The sequence below is a fragment of the Sapajus apella genome, unplaced genomic scaffold (assembly GCF_009761245.1).
Source record: "Sapajus apella isolate SASKATOON/1434 unplaced genomic scaffold, GSC_monkey_1.0 scaffold29, whole genome shotgun sequence".
Classification (NCBI taxonomy): Eukaryota; Metazoa; Chordata; class Mammalia; order Primates; family Cebidae; genus Sapajus; species Sapajus apella.
The window spans coordinates 16,155,080-16,176,262 of record NW_022436969.1 but is presented as its reverse complement, the minus strand read 5'-3'; the positions used below and the strand labels follow the sequence as shown (position 1 = coordinate 16,176,262).

At 40.6% G+C, this 21,183-nt stretch overlaps 1 pseudogene; it reads left to right on the top strand.

The window, feature by feature from the left end:
* The first annotated feature begins 4,593 nt into the window (after positions 1–4,593).
* LOC116561353 overlaps positions 4,594–21,183 on the top strand; it is a 28,458-nt pseudogene continuing 11,868 nt past the window's right edge.

Sequence of the window (21,183 nt, the reverse complement as noted above, 5' to 3'; positions counted from 1 at the left end):
TCATCATCATGATCATTACCAAAGTTCCAACTTTGAAGTTGCAGGTTGGTTTCCAAGTGACAATAGAATGTACCCTTTCCTTACACTGCTGGGTTCTTGCTGGCTGCCCAAAAGATACTTATTTAGGGAAAGCTATGTAGGTGGTAAAAACCAAAAGGCAAAGAAATGACTAACACAAAAGTCAGAATGGTAGTTACTTCTAAATCAGGGAAGGAGGGTTGTGATAAGGGAGGTTCCCACAGGGCTTTCTGAGGGTGCTAGGCAGGAGTGTTCCTTAGGTTACTTACTATTCTTTCATCTCTATGCAAACATTTTTCTCTATCCTGTGTTAAACTTCAAAAATACCTATTTTTTTAAGCCCTCATTATCTTTTGTTGAGACAGGGTCTCATTCTGTCGCCGAGGCTGGAGTGCAGTAGAGCGATCATGGCTCACTACAGCCTCAATTTCCTGGACACTCATGACCCTCCCATCTCAGCCTCCTGAGTAGCTGGAACTGCAGCTACTCAGAAAAAAATTTCATTTTGCCATGTTGCCCAGGCTGGTCTCAACCCCTGGGCTCAAGCAGTCCTCCTGCCTCAGCCTCCCACAGTGCTGGATTTACGGATGTGGGCCTTCTTTCACTTCTATGAAAGGAAATACGTCCCAGGACTAAAGAACCTAGGACTAAGAAGTCCTGGTTAAAAGTATCAACGCATCGATGATTAGATTTGAGATCTTAAGTAGTTGACTTCATTTCTCTGAGTCTCAGTTCACTTATTCATAAAGAAAAAATTGTACTAGCTGATCCCTAAATGTTCCGTGGAGTTTCCTGTTCCATGATGCCAGCTAAGCTCTAACTGAAATGCTGGCCTAGGAAGTAGGCCGTTTCTGTCCTCAGGAATCTCACCACAAGGCTATTAGTGATGCTCAAAAATCAAAGAAGTTTCAAGCTCAAAAGAACTTTAGGACCATGGAGTTCAGACAGCTCACAAAAGCAGTCCGTTAACATTGCCTTTGCCCCATGGAAAGATTCTAAGTTAGAATCCTAAAGTGGAATGGGAGTGGGTTTCTGAATACAGACACACACACACAGAATAGCCTCCCAAGTTACACTGAAATAAATGCAACCTGTTAGAGACTGGTCTATATTGCAAGTTTAGGAATATTGTTTCCATATTACAAGTTTAAGGAAAATTTTATCTACAAAAATAGTACATGGATTTCTAGAGCATGTATTATGCTCTAGAGTAACATACCATATACCTTATGGATATACTTTATGGATACCATACCATACCATATGCCTTATGGAATATCCATACCATAAGGAGGAGCCAGAATATTTTCCAGCTGAATTCCAGTCTTAGTCATTCTCCTTGAATGATACGGAAATCTAAATTATCCTTGAACACAAGCAATGACAAAGAAATACACGTGTTAATGCAGCGTATATTTCAACAAATTGGCCAATATAATTCTAATTCTAAGCTTTGCGGAGAATGCCAAGCAGAAGCCATGTGGGCACACTGCTGGTGAGCATCTAAGTTGGTGATTTGGAGTAACATTCATACTGACATAGAGTCTTAAATTTTGCAAAGTTCTCAGCCCAGCAAATCCAACTCCTGGAACTTTTCCTGAAGAAGACACAGAAGTATACAGCAATTAATGTACAATGATGAATAGCTCCGTGTTGCTCATAAAATCCAAGAAGTGTAAGTGGTCTAAATAGCAAAATGAAATCTGTAAATAAATTATGGCATTACATAAAATAGAATGCATTGAAACCAGAAATTATAGAATAGGCTGGGTGTAGTCGCTCATGCCTGTAATCTCAGCACCTTGGGAAGCTGAGGGAGGTCACCTGAGATCAGGAGTTTGAGACCAGCCTTTCCAACGTGGTGAAAATACAAAAATTAGCCAGGCGTGGTGGCAGGTGCCTGTAATCCCAGCTACTTGGGAGGCTGGGGCAGGAGAATCACTTGAACCTGGGAGGCAGAGGTTGCAGTGAGCCGAGATCATGTCACTGCACTCCAGTCTGGATGACAGAGCAAGACTGTCTCAAAAACAAAAATATAGCATACCAGCCTGATAGAGGAAATCATCTTAATATGTTAAGTGAAAAAGTGGATAAACGAGTTTATACATTATGGTGCTAATTAAGCACAGAAGCTTATTTCTGCACAGAAAATGCCTGGGAGGATGTAGCAGTGATTTTTCTCTGAGGAGCGATTGTATAGTGATTTTTTTCTTCTTTGTGCTGTTCTATTTTTGTAAACTCTTGTTATAGACAAAGTTTCTTCAAATGTCTATCACCATTATATTTTTTTCAAAAAGAGTTTAAGAAATAATATCAATAATTTAAGAACTGAGAATAATGGAGAGTGAGAGATACGTAAATGAGAAGAAAATTGGGAAATTGACTTTTTCCTGGAAATTCAAAGCCATTGTTAAAATCTCCAAATGTTACAAATGCTTTTGTTAAATACTTGCTTCCTTAGTCACCTTCTAATTAGAATGGTGATAGATTAGTTTCTATTACAAACAATGAAATTATTTATAGTAACACTTGATGCTAAATGTTTACAGATGTAGACGCTTCTCCTTAGACACACATAAGCACAAATGTAATCTGTGCATTTGCTTTTTAAGGGTGTTGTGTCATATACTGTGTAAGTAATTTTGTGTTACCATAGTATAATTGAAGACTCTCTACATTTGCTGAACTTTTACCTCCCTCACGTAAAGCTATCACTGGACCTCTTTCCGTTTGATCAAACATGACGTAAAAAAAGCGAACAAAAACCATAGACTGGGAAGGCAGCAATCCTGTGCTCTGCCGTATACTAGCTTTGTCACTTAGGCCAATTATCTAGACATTCCGAGTCTCAGTTTACCCATAGTTAAAAGGGGCGCATAGCCAGCCACGCAGGTGGTTGTAGTTTTAATGAAACCCTTCAGCTATATGAGAAAGTATATGAGCAAGAAGGAAATTCTTTGTAAAATGTAGAATGGTAGTTTGATGTAGTGACAGTATTTTTCCTTCACTCCCCTCAACACTGTGCTTCACTTATCTGTATATGAGAACTCAGACTGGTTTATCTCAGGAATAGCAATTGCCTCTGTTTAAGAAAAAGTAGCCCTAAGCTTGGGGAAGTTCGGTTCAGAAGCTGCAATATCCTTTCCTTGGGATGTAATTCAAGTGATATGGCTGTATCTAGGATCCTTCCCTGCAGCAGGGTCAACGTTCATTTTATAGAGGGAGAAAAAAAGAAACGTGATTACTTATATGAAGGTGGTTCATGCTTTTCTATGGTGAGAATTTAGCTAATATATCAGTGAAATGGTGAACCTGAGATGGCTGGCATAATGCCTGTCCATATTAAACACGTAGTAAATGTGCACTGTGTGTGAATCTAAAACCTAAATATGCAAGTTCCTATGATTATTGCATATCTTATTGAAAGGTGTATATGTATATGGTTAGGGGATTGCATATATTTGTGGATTAGAAATAATGATATTCTACATAAGGGTTTATAATTGCCTTAACACATTTTGTATGACTACACAGAGAGTTGACAGGTGATCACATTCCAAACGCTGTAGAACATTTGTGTACTTGACTGGATTCATGTCAGAGACCTTTTCTGGGAATGCTTATTGAGGATTAAAGCAGAAGGGAATCACAGGCTAGCTGCGTTAGAATTTCCTGCGGATTTCCTTCAAAATTCTGAAGCGTAAGCTTCATTCTAGAGGTTCTGAATTAATTGGTCTGGGAGTGGGGCCCAGGCATTACTATTTTTAAAAGCCCCACAGATGATTCCAATGTGCAGCAAAGGTGGACAATCTGGTTATTCTCAAAGCTGACCGTGCATCAGAATCACCTGGAGGGCTTGGCAAACTCCTGCCCTGCCTCCTGCCCCAGATTCCTGATTTCGGAATTCTGGGGCAAGGGCTGAGAGTTTTCATTTCTAGCAAGGTCTCAGGTGCTACTGATACCACTGGAGACCACACTTTGAGAACCACTGTCCTAGTGGAAAGAGCACTGATTTAGGAGAGACGCTTAGTGACAAGTTTCTTGATCTACAATTCAATTTCATCTTTGAAAGAAGATGAACTCCTTACTTCATCCACATACAAATTATTGTAGAGATTTACTAAGAAAATATTCTGAGTCCCCATAAGGAATGTTTTAAGTGCCAAAGGCTTGCATTCCATGATTTCCCATGTACTAGGAGTCTGTGAGATCAAGTGGGGTGAATCCCAGAAGCACAACGAAAAGATGGATGACAAAATAATGAAAGCAAAAACTGATTTCCATCAGTAGTGATGGGAGTAATGGCTCCAGTAAGAGAAGTTGTGTCTCACTGAGACAGCGGGCATCACCTTGAAACATTGATAAGGGTAACTGTAGTGACAGAAAGAAGTTTCCAAGGAGACACCAATAATAATCAGAAATATTTTAATGATGCCAAAAAAAGGGCTTCGGCGTTGATTTCTTGTAATCACCCTAAATAGGCCTTAAATGTAGGCTCTTCATAAAGCCTGAAAATAAACTAATGTACAGAAGAATGAATCATGGCCACTTATAAAAATGTTCCCAAAGAGGAACATGGGAGAACGAAAAATCAACATGCAATGTAATGAGCTAGGAGGTATAGTATTGGTGAGTGGAAATTAGGGACTCAGAGGAGAAAGATCCTGTCCTGGGTGGGATGAAAGAAGTGACATTGGAAGTGATACTTGAAGAATATACAGTGCTCACCAGACACCAAAGGAGGTGGCAGGGTGGAGATCAGGACTCTCAGAAAATAGAAGCATCTCCTCCATCGGTCTGGTGCCCTATGCCTTCCAAATAGCCATCTACTGCTGGCTCTGTCTCCTGCTCTGATAACTGGGAAACTTAACCTACATGAGCATTGAATGAAGATAAGCAGGGCTGTAAGGGAAATGTCCCAAGAGTAAGAACTTGAGTGCAGATGGCTGGGTACCAACTACTTGTGGTTACAACTCCTGCTGCCAGAAGGAGCAGAGCCTTCGGTCTGAAGTGAACACTTTAACGAGAAGATTGGCTTGGAGGCAAAGGAAGGATTTCTGTGACTTGGGGCCGGTGATGGGGGTAGTGGGGGATCCTATCTCTAGTAATGGTATAGAAAAACAAATCACAGAATAAAAGTCAGTCTTAGGGAGTAGCTTAGGATACCCTGCAAGAAGGTTTGGAGAAAAACTGGATTTCTTAAGTAGTAGTGTGCCCATTGTGTAATTCTAGATTTATATCACATTAGTAGCACTGTTTTCATGTAAGGAGAGTTTTAAATAGAAGAGCTGTTTCTTCAAGTACAATAGAATAATAATTGGAACTATTTGAAAAGATAGAACTAAGAATTTGTATTAAAACTCTCCATTAGCAGAAGTGTTTGGAATAGAGTATTTTGATTAGTTTAAACCATTTATTTCCTACATGAGTTACAAATGTCTAAAGAATGACAATACCATGTCATATTCTAAGTGCAATAATACTATGAATAACTTCTCCTTTCATGATTCAGAACACCCAGGATCTTTCCACGTATGGTAGTCTTCATGTGAGATCTCTTCTCACCACACAGTGTTGTGGATACAGAAGGGCAGGAAATGCATTTGGATGAGTACTGAGTACTGATCACAGGACAGAGCTCCAAAGTTGCTTTTCGGAATAAATTCCTTATAGTAGCCTGTCCTTTATACGACCTTCTCATAAAAGTGGAACATAAAATGCAGTTCAGGTTGGGTGCAGTGGCTCACACTTATAATCCCACCACTTTGGAGGGCCAAGGCAGGTGGATCACTTGAGGTCATGAGTTCGAAATCAGTCTGGGCAACATGGTGAAACTTTGTCTCTGCAAAAAAATATAAAAATTAGGCTTGATAAGTCACGACCGCAGTCCCAGCTACTTGGGGCACTGAAGTGAGAGAATCCCTTGAGCCCAGGAAGTTGAGGCTGCAGTGAGCTGTGATTGCGTCGCTGCACTCCAGCCTGGATGACAGAGCAAGACTGTCTCAAAAATAAATAAATAAACAAAATACGGTTCCTGTCCAATAAGTACTTTGACTTTTAAGAACTTGGATTTAAGGCAAAGGGAAGTTTCTTGAGAAAAGAAATAGACTTGACCATCTGGAGCAGGACATTACCTCCCTTGTGTCCCAGATTATCAGGCACATCTTGGGAAACTGGTGAGCCTGGGATGTCACTGTTACTGATTGAGATGCTGTCACTCAGATTTTAAAATGATGAGGTTTTCCTTAGCCTCAAAGGTGTCTTAAAACAGGGCAGGAGGAGTGAGGTAAGCATGGCTTCCCTGCGTAGGAATGATTTCCCAGGCTGCTTCTGATCATTTCTGGGAAAGGAAGAGTTTTCTACCTATCAATGCCAGAGATAGTAGACAGTGGAGAAATGTGGACACATTGGGATCCAGGGGCAACTGGAGCAGGAGGCACCAAGAAGCACCGTCAGGGTCTGCATCTGACTTTCCCTGGAGGGTACTGCAGAGGCCAGAGTGAGCCCAGCACCAGGTGATCGTCACAGGTGGGCGCACATGCATACTGTGGTCAGAGCAGTGCAAAGGCTTGGCTACAGACAAGCAGGAAGCAGAAGGGTCAAGAGCAATGACAGGCTTGACTGGCCAAGTCCAGGAACTTACGGAGACCTTGCAGCTCTGGATATAGATGACTTTTTAAAAATCTGATATGAACTTCTTTGCTTGTCATTCCTCTTCCTCCTAGAGATACACTGGTAGTGAGTGGGAGATGAAGGGCAGACAGAAATCTAGTTGAGTGTGCTGGCCAGTCGGGCACCCATTAATTAAGGCTTTGTGATAAATGAATGCTATTTAAGAACTCATGACTAATATCTAGCTGTCATTCGGTTGCAATCGGTTATGAAATGCCTGCTGTGTCCAGAATGACTCCTGCAGAAAATTTTGACAGGCACTATGTGTTAAAAAGAAAAACACCTGACTTCAGTTCTTTTAGATATGAAAAAGAAAAAATGCTGTTGCCTCTTATAAAGCCATGCGTAAGTAGTGGTGACTTTTTTCTTTTCCCTTTGTTTCTTTTTGACAGAGTCTCGCTCTGTCGCCCAGGCTGGAGTACAGTGACATGATTTCGGCTCACTGCAACCTCCGCCTCCCAGATTCAAGCAATCCTCCAGCCTCAGCCTCCTGAGCAGCTGGGATTACAGGTGCGTGCCACCACACCTGGCTAATTTTTGTATTTTTAGTAGAGATGGGGTTTTGTCATGTTGGCCAGGCTGGTCTCGATCTCCTGACCTCAAGTGATCCTCCTGCCTCGACTTCCCAAAGTGTGGGGATTATAGGAGTGTGCCACCACACCCAGCCAGTAATGGTGACTTTTAACCTCTTTTCTCCAAAACTCCTCCCAACCTCTCATATTTTGCTCATTTCACCCCTTGGCTTGCAGTTCCAGCCCCATCCCCGGTGTCATCACCCCTCTCTACGATGGCTTTTCAGGAACCTCCTCCATCCTTGCTGGTTTCCCTTAACTCTATTTGTAAAGCATTTCCTTCCGTGTTGTCAGCCATTCCCAACACAAAAGTGTTCCATTTGTTCCTGCAAGAACACTCAACCTGTATAGCCACTTACTGGCTTTATGATGTGAGGCACTTATTAATCCTTTCAAATCCACAACGTGGGATAATTTGTAAAATGGTCATTTAAACATGTCAAAATGATAGTATTTGACCAGCTCTGACCTACAAAAATATCGTCTAGCTCTGACCTACAAAAATATCAGCCTCCTATGCTGTGAGAATTAGTTAAACGTATAGCAATTCAAGAAGCACCAACATGTTGTAAGCCATTATTCCTTTCTACTGATGACATTCAGACTCTGAATTACATCTTTGCCCAAGGATAGCAAATGTGTGACCTGTGCTGCCTCCACATCTACCCATTCCCAGGAAGCCACTATTCCTTTATTGTAGGGCCCTTCTTCACTGAGCCCACAGGCCAATTGACACCCTTTGAAAATAAGAGGCACTATGTCCCAACCTCACATCCTACTCTTCTGGTCTCAAGAAATTTTCATGCCCCCTGCCCAGCTAGTCTATCAGAAGGGGTTTGGCTCTCTTTTGGGGTAAGGCACTGTGTGCTTCTGGCATTTTTCCATGGAATTTTTTTAATAGAAATGTTCTACATGATGGTAAGGTCTTAGGTCCCTCTTAATGCTTAGTAATGCTGCAGTGACCTTTGGGTTAAGTGAGGTTTTGTGGACTTCCTTGGTGGCTCAAGAACCTTTGTGTAATTTCAGTTTTTTGGAACATATGTTCTGGATTTCAAACTCTCTACAGATCGACATATCCTGCGAGTGTTATGGGCAGGGGAAAGGGAGGTGGTGAGCTACCTGACTGGCTGAATATGACCCAAACAGGGCTAAAGAATAGCTTAACCTGTGGAAGCTGTATTTTGGCGGTGGGTGGGGGGTGGTTCCACGGATGAATGTACTCCAGATAAAACATGGCCATGCACCTGCTTGTCCTCCAGCCATCTTCATTCTAACAGTAGCCTAGTCTTTGCCACCCACTTGTTTCAACTCTGCACTGACCCTGTGAGCTGTCACTTCTAAATATCACAGCTTCCCAAAGGCCATTCATTACTCTCTGAATTACTCATAAACCTTCTGGGTCCTGCCCTTCAATGCTAGGTCCCAGCACAGTTGAATTAAATATATGACATGTTTATGAAAATGAAATATTATAGAACTCAAGCCTATCTGTAACCTTGAAGAATTGAGGCACTATAATAAAGATTTAATATCCCTCCCCTCTTCTAAAATAATATATTGAAGTACAAACTACATTTTTTTTTAAATGATGCCAGTGGCCAGGGGCAGTGGCTCACACCTGTAATGCCAGCACTTTTGGAGGCCAAGGTGGGCAGATCACCTGAGGTCAGTAGTGTTGGGATTCACTTGGGATGGCTAGCAAAATATTAGGGAAATATTAGGGAAAGTTATAAATTATAGTCTAAAACCTTTTGGAAGGCTGAAAGGTTTTAATTGAATGGGCTGAAGGCAGCCAGTTCTTATGTTAGAACTTTAAGACATAGGGTAAGATTAGGATAATAAAGCTTCCCCAGTTAAGTCTGTTTACCCCACATCCCTTTGTCTTTAACTGTTTACTCATGTAAACTTTGTGCTGGATGGTCCTTTCAGGGGGGAGGTCGAAGGGGAATTAATTACCCACTAATGATGTTTATTCTGGGTCGCAGAACCAAGACATTTTATCATTCATAAAGCCACTCTTTTAACCATGTTAATTATCCACAAGTGAGTTGACTTAGAACTTCTCTTATTAAATCTGTACTGAATAAATGAAAGGAGAAACAGGGATCAGTTAGCTGTAATAGCCCTCTGAGAGCAGCTAACGACCTCCCTGGCCCACTCAAATTCACTGTACTCTGGTGTGTGAGAGTGTATTTCATTCATCCATCCATTGCTAAGTTAAGGTCTGCAGGACAGACCTCTGCAGGTGGTGATCAACATCTCAGGTGGTGACCCCGATGTGATACCCATCACACAGGAGTTTGAGACCAACCTGGCCAACATGGCAAAACCCTGTCTCCACTAAAAATGCGAAAGTTAGCTGGGCAAGGTGCTGCAGGCCTGTAGTCCCAGCTACTCTACTTGGGAGGCTGAGGCAGGAGAATCATTTGAACCTGGGAGGTAGAGGTTGCAGAGAGCCAAGATCATACCACTGTGCTCCAGCCTGAGTGACAGAGCGAGACCCCATCTCAAAATAAATAATAATAGTAGTAATAATGATGAGACCAGGTGTGGTGGCTCATATCTGTAATCCCAGCATATTGGGAGGCCAAACTACCTTGAAACTGGTAGTACGATCCCTGTTACTACCAATAAATAAATAAGCAAACAAATAAATAAAATTAGCTGGCATGATGGTGCCTGCCTTTAGTCCTAGCTATTCAGGAGGCCGAGGCAAGATGATCACTTGAGACCGGTTCAAGGTTATGGTGAGCTATGATCAAAAGAATAGTATTAATGAAGCCCAGCTTTCTCTGCTTTTCCTGGGTCTGTTGCCAAAAGAAAAACAGTTTCCAGTCATGGACACGATGCAGGCTTTTTTTTTTTTGCATGCCACAAACATACTTTACAGGTCCTGCTATCATGGCAGAATGCATGGCTTCCCTATCACATCAGCAAAATGCATTAGGAATTAACTCACCACCAGAAAAGCACCCAATTTATGTAGCAAATTAATTTAAAGTGGCCCACCCACCTCATCTAGGGTTAGGTGTAAGGAGGAGAGTAGCAGCAAATATGATCCAGGCTGAAGATCAGGGTTATTTGGCTGGTACTAGGAATGAGAAACTAATAAAATTACTCACTCAAGTCCTTTTGTGTGTCTATTCAAATTAACTCAGTTGCCCCTCCATCAACTTCATTTTGCATATACAGTTGGATAATTGCATATTTAACATTTTGATTCATTTTTACACTGAGAAAAGTTTGTGCATATTTTCAAACTATATCCTGAATGTAAATTTAGCATACTATTTTAAGGATATGTCATTTCATGTATGTAAGGTAATCCAAAGAGTAGTGAAATTTTCTTTTTCTACCTCAAAGAAGAGAAGATACTAGTCCTGGATTTTAGAGCCTCTTCAGATTCCTTCTCTTCTAACCCAGGTTTAGCCCACTCAAATATCACATGCATTCTAAATTTAAATGCTGCCAGATTTGTATAACATCTCACTTTTCAGTATATTTGCAGCAATGTTGCAAGACACTGGTATATTCCAGAGATCATTTTGCTCTGCTTTCAACAGTTTTTTTAAGGAGGCTTGAATTTATCTGGGGACGTGCTACCTGCTACCTAGTTTGATTTCAGAGGAGTTGTCCTCGAATGTTGAGCAGCCAAATGATAAAAGGTGTTCAGGACCAGAAGGACACTGAGCTCACTGCCTCCCGACTAAATGAGAGGGTGCTGCCTGCATTCCAGCCCAAGTCTGCTCTTTGTAAAGCTGACTTTCAAATTCCCCCTGCTCATGACTTACGGTGACTTTTTCAATTACCCTTGACTGCTGGATGAATGCTGCTCTAAATGTGGGGCTCAACTCTGATAATGCCTTGAAGAGCACAAACAGCAAAAAGCTGTTAAACTGCAAATCATAAAATTTTAATCACCAGGGCTTGACTTTAGATGATGGGCTGCCTCAGCCTCATAGCCCAAGGCCTGAATTATGAGGAGCCACCCTGGCTGCTGAGCTCTAGAGAAGCCTCAAATCCATCCATATCTTGGCCCTTATCAAGTGGATTTTAGCATGGAAGGTGGTGCACTATGGAATGGGGGCAGAGAGTGACTCTGGGCTTGAATCCCAGAGGATCATGAGTAGAAAATCACATCTATACAAATAATGGCCCCTGACAATACGTTGATATTATTGAGCCTTTGAAATGCCTTCAATGTGGTCTATTATTTTATGAGCAGCATTTGCCACAACTCATTCTACCCCCATGAAGTCCAAACTTTTCACTGTGGCATTCAAAGCCACTCATAGCCAGAATCTACCTATCTTTCCACTTCAATTCCAGAGACTTCCCAACTCAACCCCTAGCCTGGAGTGTAGACACTACTGGGCCCTCACCCCTCAACGCAAAGCCCATATTCACACTTTAAGGCATATGTTCATGGTAAGTCCTGTATATTAGAGCTTCCTGACCTTTTAAAATTAATAGCTAATGAAAGCGGTCTCTTCATATCCATAGGTTCTGTATCTATAGATCCAACCAACCATGGATCAAAGTGTAGCTAGGCCTATGATGGTTGTGTCTGTAACTGAACATGTAGAGACATTTTTTTTCTTGTCATTGTATCATTATATCATCTTGTCATTATATGATTTTGTCATTATATGATTTTGTCATTATATATTTGCAATTGTAAATTGCAAATATAAATTATGATAATTTGGGAAAGCAAAAGGGGACAAAATGAAAGCATTTTAAGATATCTGTGGGTTTTTGTGAATAACTGCTAAAATATAAAGACAGCATATCATGAAATATAATTATAATTTTTTAAATAATGTTTTAAAATAAAATCTTTAAAAATATTAACGATCAATTGGACATGGTTCTTTTTTGCTTGTATTTTAAAAATATCTGTTTTTTAATGCTTGATGTGGTTCTACCTTATTCCTGAACAATACATTTTAATGATTATTTCTTAAAATTCTGATAGTCTCCACTGATGAGAAACTTTTTATTTAAACAACTAGGTAATAAAAATGTTAAAACTATTGATTTTGTGATCTTTTGAAATTTATAAGGTAGCTGATTATTATATTTAAATATTCCAACAGCTCTCATATTGATGAATGTATTGTTTAAATTCTTGAGATATTAATGGGTTTTAAAATGTAATTGAACTTTTTATGTCCATTATTTCAAAATTTATTTATTTATTCATTCAATCCAAAAATGTTATTACTCTTTTGTTATTTGTCACGTTCTACTTCAGATACCAGTGATTCAGCCATGAACAGCTGTAACAATGCAAAAGCCCTGCCCGCATGGAGCTTACCTCCTAGTCAAGGGAGACAAATGACAAAACAAGTAAATATTTAGTAATCAATATACTATGTAGTATGTTAAGTACTATTTAAATATGCGTAATATACCAGGTAAAGTAAGTGATATGGAGAAAAATAAAGTAATGATAGGGGATATTGAGCAATGGCAGTGCTGGCCAATTTTGAATAGCCTGGTCAGGGAAGACCTTACCAAAGTGATATTTGAACAAAGAACTAAAAATGAAGAGGGAATGAACCAAGTGGACGCATAGAAGAAAAACATTCCCTGCAGAAGTATGAAGCCTATGATAAATAGAATATGATAAAGACATGAGCGCAGTATGTGACTGGGCCAAAAAGAGATGGGGACACCAAGAGTCCCCTGTTATCCTCCAAAGCCTTGGTCCCCCAACCCTGACCCAAATTCACCTCCAGCTTGACCTCAGTTCCTATGACCCACCACCCAAGGCAGGAGTGTGTTCCACTTGTCAAGAAATATCATGGCCATTGTACATTAAGTAGAATGACCATGGTGGGCACTAGTGTGATACACGAGAAAAGAAATAACAGAGGTCAGATGATGCAACACTTTGAAGGCCATTGCGAGAGCTTTCTAAACAAGGTGGGAAGCTGACACAGGGTTGATAGCAGAGGAGTGATAAACCACAATATGTTTTTACATTTTAAAGGATGTCTTTCTGTGCTGTGTTGAGGATAGACTGCCGTGTGGCAAGTGCTGCAGCGGAGAGAACCCTGGGGAGATGCTTACAATCATTTAAGCTAGAGACAATAGACTAAGAGGGCCAGTATTCCACAACACACTTTCTGAAGCACACAGATGCCTTAGCGCACCAGTCGGGAGCTTCTGCTCTGCAAGGGTCAGAGACTGAGCTAAAGGTAGGTACCTAGGGACCTATAAGTGTTCTCATTCCAGATTTTAATTTATGGATATCTCAAGGATCCTGAAAAAAAGTGCCCAAGTTCCAGTACTCAAGCTAGAATTCTTGAGCCCAGTATCATTGAAATTTACTGATTTTCTTGCCTCACAGTCTTAGATTGATTCGTTCATTCTCAAGGACAAGCTACAGCATTAGGCTCTGACACAGGCACATCTGTGTCCTCATCCCGGCAAAGCACCGACTTGGCCATTCCATCTGCACTCCCTGCATTTGCACTTGTCCCACCTGGAGAAAATTGTTCCTGCTTCCTCCTCTCTGTGGTCCTCCCCGTTCATACCATCAAGACCTTTAATCTAGGGGTTTTGTCAGCCCAGAGCCGAAGATAAATAGACTATGATAAAGACAGGATTGCAGTATGTGACTGGGTTAAAAAGAGATGGATACACCAAGAGTCCCCTGTTATCCTCCAAAGCCTTGATCCCCCAACCCTGACCCAAATTCACCTCCAGCTTGACCTCAGCTCCTATGACCCACCACCCATGCCCACCTATCCAGGCAACAAGGTTGGGACCTGGCCTAATCCTTTGTCTGCATTTATGCTATAGTAAATAATGTGTTTTTCTCTATGTACTGATTGACGTCCCACAAGTCTGTGACTTTATTCATGCTAATTTCTCTCTGCCTAGACCCATTTTCTTCAACGGATTGACTTTCACTCATTCTTCAGGACTCAGCTCAGGCATCATGGCTCAGTGTTCATAGCTAACCTCCTCAAGAAAAGTATCCCTTTGCATTCCTCTGCTGTTAGACATCCCATGTTATATTAAAAGTATCACTGTCTTTCCTACCAGAATTGAAGTTTTTGTGGTTAGAGATATCTTATCTATTAAATCCCTAAGTCCTGCTTATTTAGCTTAATAAATGTTTCCAGAGCTCTGCTTCCCCTGCTTTGTAAAGCTTATTCAACAACTTCAAATAGTCCGAACTGATTTTCTCCTTGTCTGAATCCTAACCTGAACCAAATGACTTAAAATTTAAGTCTTCTCTAATTTTTAAATTCTTCTATGTGTTTTTCATCTGCTGTGCAAATAGATTTAAGTTTCATGGACATTGGGACTATGTCATGTGTTTCAATATATAATGTATCAAGTACATATGGTAGAACGGTAAGCAATACTATAAATGCAAAAAGCTATAGATTGTTTTATAAACTCTATTTTAACTTTTATTCTACTAAATGAGGAAAGTTGACTAGCTTCTCTGCTTCAGGGATTGATTATGAACATCATTCAGTAAATATTCAAGACCACATTTGAATTCTTGGGTCGAAATATGATTTACATCACAATGAGATTTTGTATTCTTAAATATTGTATTCTTAAATGTCATATTCATATCATATCCATTTTCTTTTCAACAATTAAAGAGAAATCCACAAAGATAATATAAAGTGAATCCCAAAGGAAATGAGATCAATATGTTTGATCATACTTTTCTAAAGGCCCTGAATCTTTGAAGCTTCAATGCTGGAATTGTTATAAAAGCCAATTTTTAGATATTTACATGTTCTATGTTAATATATGAAAACATCATATATAATAAAATTAACGTTATTCATATTCTATTTTTTGCTTTTCTTGTTTGGGCACAAAGATCAGCTTAGTAATTCAAAGAAGAAATAGATGCAATTTTTCAGGTGTTCTTGTCTAACAACATTTGGAAATTTACCATGTATATTATCTTAGTTCACTTGAGCTGCCATAACAAAGTACTATAGAATGGGAGGTTTCGAAAAAACAGAGGTTTATTTCTCAGTTTAGGAGAAAGAGAAGTCCAAGATCAAGGTGCTGGCACATTCCTGTGTCATAGGTGGCCATCTTTTTGCTGTGAGCTCGCAGGGTGGAAGGAGTGAGAAAGTTCTCTGGAGCTTCTTTTATAAGCACTTAATCCCTTTCGTGAGGTGATGAATCCTGTACATGACTTAATCACCTCCCAAAGGCCTTACCCCCAATACCATCACCTTTAGGGTTAGCATTTCAACATATGAATTTGGGGATACAAAAATATTCAGTGCATAACATATGCCTAATGATAGTATATGGGAAATGCTTAAAACGTGATTTAATACATTTTATTGTTACGAAATATTGTTGCTTTTCTTTGAGATGCAGTTTTACTCTTGTCACCTAGGCTGGGTGCAACGGCACAATCTTGGCTCATTGCAACCTCTGCCTCCCACGTTCAAGCGGTTCTCCTGTCTCAGCCTCCCAAATAGCTGGGGTTACAGCACCCACCACCATGCCTGGCTAATTTTTTGTGTTTTTAGTAGAGGTGACGTTTCGTCATGTTGGCCAGGCTAGTTTTTAAACTCCTGACCTCAGGTGATTCACCTGCCTCAGCCTCCCAAAGTGCTGGGATTACAGGCATGAGCCACCAAGTGCTGCTTATTGTTGCTTCTTAGAAATAAAATCAGAATGATCACAATACATTTTCTAGTCTAGCGATAACAGTAAACTCTTAGCAGTCAGTAGAGTTTGGAGCAAGACTCTTTTAGGTAGCTATTTTTAGAGGCTTTATTACTATATCTGAATTTATATTTAACAACTCCCTGTCAAATCTCTATACATGTTTCATTTTACATACTTAATGAAGTATCAAGAACTTACAAAATTTAAAAGCAGCAATTATAGAAGAGTTTTATAACAAGAAAACTGACCCTGGAAACACTTTTGTAGTGGCTAAAGAGCAATCAGTGTATTTACTCATAATTCTAGCATACTTTTGTAAAACCATCCTTCCAAATGACTATACTTCTTTTGTTTTTGTTTTTGTTTTTTTTTTTTTTGAGACAAAGTCTTGCTGTGTTGCCCAGGCTGGAGTGTAGTGGCACGATCTCTGCTCAATGCCGCCTCTTGTTCTTGGGCTCAAATGATTCTCCTGCCTACCCTCCCATATAGCCAGGACCACTTGGTGTGTGGCACCATGAGTGTGCCACTGCACTCCAGCCTGGGTGACAGAATGAGACCTTGTCCTCCACAAAAATTTATTGGTAGACACAACTGAGACACTTTGGGTCCTCAATTACTTTAAGAGCATGAAAAGGTCTGAAAACAAAGTGTTTGGCTTAGGACAAAGTGTTTGGCTTAGGACATATTCTGCCTGGCTATTTTTTGTAGAAACATGGTTACACTTCATTGCCAAGTTTGATCTTGAACTGCTGGGCTCAAGCAAGCCTTTCACCTTGGCCTCCCAAAATGCTGGGATTATAGGCATGAGCCACTATGTTGGACAAGTTGATATACTTTTTAAACAAAAGTTTTAGGATCACACTTCTGAACACTCTATGTTAACATAAAATATGTGTCATTCTGGCAGTTTATTTTGATCATTTTAATAAAATATTTTAAATAACCATTTCTTTAGATCTACTCCTAAGGAACAGATCAATAGAAATAAGTATTTCCCAAGCTTATCTTTTAAAATGCTCTGAGTTTGTTGTTGTTGTTTTCATGGCCTTGAATGATTTAGGATCTGAAGAGTGAATACATGGAGTTCTAGAATTCTGGATATGCTGCTAGATCTTAGGCATTCCTAGCCCTGTTACAACAGCTACTGTAGCTGTCCATGGTGTTCTGTTATAAAGTTCAGAATATATCCTAACCCAAACCCTTTGGTTTCAGAATCTTTTCACACTCTTAAATAATTGAGGACCCCAAGAAAGGGATCTTGTCTCGGTTGCATCTACCAATCATTTTTTTGTGGAGGACAGGGTCTCGTTCTGTTGCCCAGGCTGGAGTGCAGTGGCACGATCACAGCTCACTGCAGCCTCCATCTCCCAGGCTCAATTCTCTCATCACAGCCTCCCTAGTAGCTGGAACTACAGGTAGGTACCACTATGCCTGGCTAAATTTTTTTCATTTTTTGTAGAGATAGTATCTCTCTATGTTGCCCAGGATGGTCTTGAACTCATGTACTCAAGAGGTCCTTTCACCTCAGTCTCCCAAAGTGCTGGGACACCTCAGTCTCCCAAAGTGCTGGGATTTATAGACATAAGCCACCATGCCCAGTCTACCAATATTTATGTTACTAGAAATTAAAATGACTGGGAGTGGTGATTCACACCTGTAATCCCAGCACTTTGAGAGGTCTAGACAGGAGGATCACTTGAGCCTGGAAATTCAAGATCAGCCATGGCAACATGGTGAAATCCTTTCTTTAACAAAAATAATTACAAAACTTAGCCAGGCATGGTGGTGCCCACCTGTAGCTCTAGATACTCAGGAGGCTGAGGTGAGAGGATCACTTTGTTGTGGGAGATTGAGGTTGCAGTGAGCCAAGATTGCACCACTGCACTCCATCCTGGGCAACAGAGTGAGAGGCTGTCTTAACAAAAAAGCAGGAAAGAAACTAAAATGATGAAATGTTAAAAATATGTATCATTGAGAATAAATCAAAGATGGCTGAATAGGAACAGCTGTGGAGTGCAGTTCTCAGCAAGAACAACACAGAGGGCGAGTGAACACAGCATTTCCAAATGAGTTATTACTGCCCACAGACCAGGAGATTTCTGGACTGAAAAGCACCATGAGTTTCCAGCACGGCTGAGAGCACAGTGGGTCTCCACACAAAAACTCACACAAATCTGAGTGGCCATTTCAACTGGAGCCTGGAATGCCTGGGAGACAGAGCTGCCTGTTCAACAGACAAAAAGGGTGCTAAAGCAGGGAGCCAGGTGATCTGGCGCAGTAAGTCCCACCCCCACAAAGACTAGCAATCTGAAATGCACTGGATTGAGAGTTTTACAGCAAGTGCAGCTGGACCCGGGATGCTCCAGCTCTGTTAGGGGAAGGGCATCTGCCATTTCTGAGGCAGTCTGCCACTACCAAGGCAGTCCACCATTACTGACGCAGTCCACCATTACTGACACAGTCTGCCATTACTGAGGCAGTCTGCCATTACTGAGGCATGCCGCCATTACAGAGGCAGTCCACCATTACTGAGGCAGATCACCATTACCAAGGCAGTTCTAACTATACCTCTATAAACAAAACCACAAGGAAGTTCACACAGCAGCTAGGCAGAGCCCACAGCAGCTCAGCAATGCCTCTGCTGGCAGACTGTGACTTGACTACCTCGTTGCTGGGCAGGGCAGCTCTGAAAAAAGGCAGCAATATGTCAGGAACTTAAAAATAAAGTCACACCTTCCTAGGACAGAGCACCTGGGAAAAAAGGCAGTTATGAGTTCTGCTGTAGCAGACTTAAAAGTACATACCCAGCAGCTCTGAACAGAAAAATGGAGCTCACAGCTCAGCACTTGAGCTCCTATAAGGGACAGACTGTCTCCTCAAGCAGCTGCCTGATCCGCACATATCCAGTCACCTCATAAAGGAGAGCTCAGACTGACATGGGGCAGATATCCTTCTGGGACGAAGATAGAAGAAATTGGAGGCAACCCTTACTGTTCTGCAGGTGCCGCAGGTGATCCACAGGCAAGCAGAATCTGGAGTGGATCTCCAGCAGACCTATAGTAGAGGGGCCTGACTGTTAGAAGGAAAACTAAAAATCAGAAAGAAATAACAGCATCATCAACAACAAGGATGTCCACTCAGCAACCCCATCCGAAAGTCACCAACTACAAAGACCACAGGTAGATAAATCCACAAATATGGGAAGAAACCAGTGCAAAAAGATTGAAAACACCCAAAACCAGGACACCTCTCCTCCTCCAAGGGATCACAACTCCTCAGGAGCAAAGGAACAAAGCTGGTTGGAGAATGAGTCTGATGAATTGACAGAAACAGGCTTCAGAAGGTGGGTAATAGCAAACTTATCTGAGCTAAAAGAACATGTTCTAACCCAATGCAAAGAAACTAAGAACCTTGAAAAAATGTTTCACTAAATGCTAATGAGAATAAACAGCTTAGAGAAGAATATAAATGACTTAATGGAGCTGAAAAACACAACGTGAGAACAAGTTTCAATAGCTGAATTGACCAAGCAGAAGAAAGGATATGAGAGATTGAAGATCAACTCAAAGAAATACAATGAGAAGGCAAGATTAGAGAAAAAAGAGAGAAAAGAAATGAACAAAGCCTCCAGGAAATATGAGATTATGTGAAAAGATCTAATCTATGTTCGATAGGTGTAGCTGAATGTGATGGAGAGAATGAATCCAAGCTGGAAAACACTCTTTGGGATATTATCCAGGAGAACTTCCCCAACCTAACAAGGCAGGCCAACATTCAAGTCCAGGAAATACAGAGAACACCACAAAGATATTCCTCACGAAGAGCAACCCCAAGGCACATAATCATCAGATTCACTAGGGTTGAAATGAAGGAAAAACTGTTAAGTGCAGCCAGGGAGAAATGTCGCGTTACCCACAAAGGGAAGCCCATCAGACTCACAGCAGATCTCTCAGCAGAAACCCTACAAGCCAGAAGAGAGTGGGGGCCAGTATTCAACATCCTTAAAGAAAAGAACTTTCAACCCAGAATTTCATATCCAGCCAAACTAAGCTTCATAAGCGAAGAAGAAATAAAATCCATGACAGACAAGCAATTGCTAAGAGATTTTGTCACCACCAGGCCTACTTTATAGGAGCTCCTGAAAGAAGCACTAAACATAGAAAGGAACAACCAGTACCAGCCACTCCAAAAATGTACCAAATGATAAAAAGCATTTATACAATGAAGAAACTGTGTCAACTTGGGCAAAACAATCAGCTAGCATCAAATTGGCAGGATCAAATTCACACATAACAATATTAACCTTAAATGTCCCAATTAAAAGACAGGCTGGCAAATTGGATAAAAAGTCAAAACCCATCAGTGCGCTGTATCCAGAAAAACCATCTCACATGCAAGGACACACATAGGCTCAAAATAAAGAGATGGAGGAAGATTTACCAAGCTAATTGAGAGCAAAACAAAAAAGCAGGAGTTGCAATCCTAGTCTCTGATAAAATGGACTTTAAACCAACACAGATCAAAAGAGACAAAGAAGGGCATTACATAATGGTAAAAGGATCGATGCAACAAGAAGTGCTAATAATCCTAAATACATAAGCACCAAATACAGGAGCACCCATATTCATAAAGCAAGTTCTTAAGGGCCTACAAAGAGACGGACTCCCACACAATAATAGTGAAAGACTTTAACACTCCACTGTCAATATTAGACAGATCAATGACACAGAAAATTAACAAGGATATTCAGGACTTGAACTCAGATCTGGACCAAGCAAACCTAATAGACATCTACAGAACTCCCCACCCCCACCAAATCCACAGACTATACATTCTTCTCAGCACCACATCACACCAACTCTAAAACTGACCACATAATTGGAAGTAAATCACTCCTCAGCAAATGCAAAAGGAAATTATAACAGTCTCTCAGACCACAGAGCAATCAAATTAGAACTTAGGATTAAGAAACTCACTGAGAAGCACACAACTTCATGGAAACTGAATAATTGGCTCTTGAATGTTGACTGGATAAACAATGAAATGAAGGCAGAAATAAAGATATTCTTCAAAACCAATGACAATGAAGACACAACATACCAGAATCTCTTAGACACATTTAAAGCAGTGTCTAGAGGGAAATTTATAGTAATAAATGCCCACATGAGAAGCAAGGAAAGATCTAAAATTGACACCCTATCATGAAAATTGAAAGAGCTAGAGGAGCAAGATTAAAAAAAAAAAA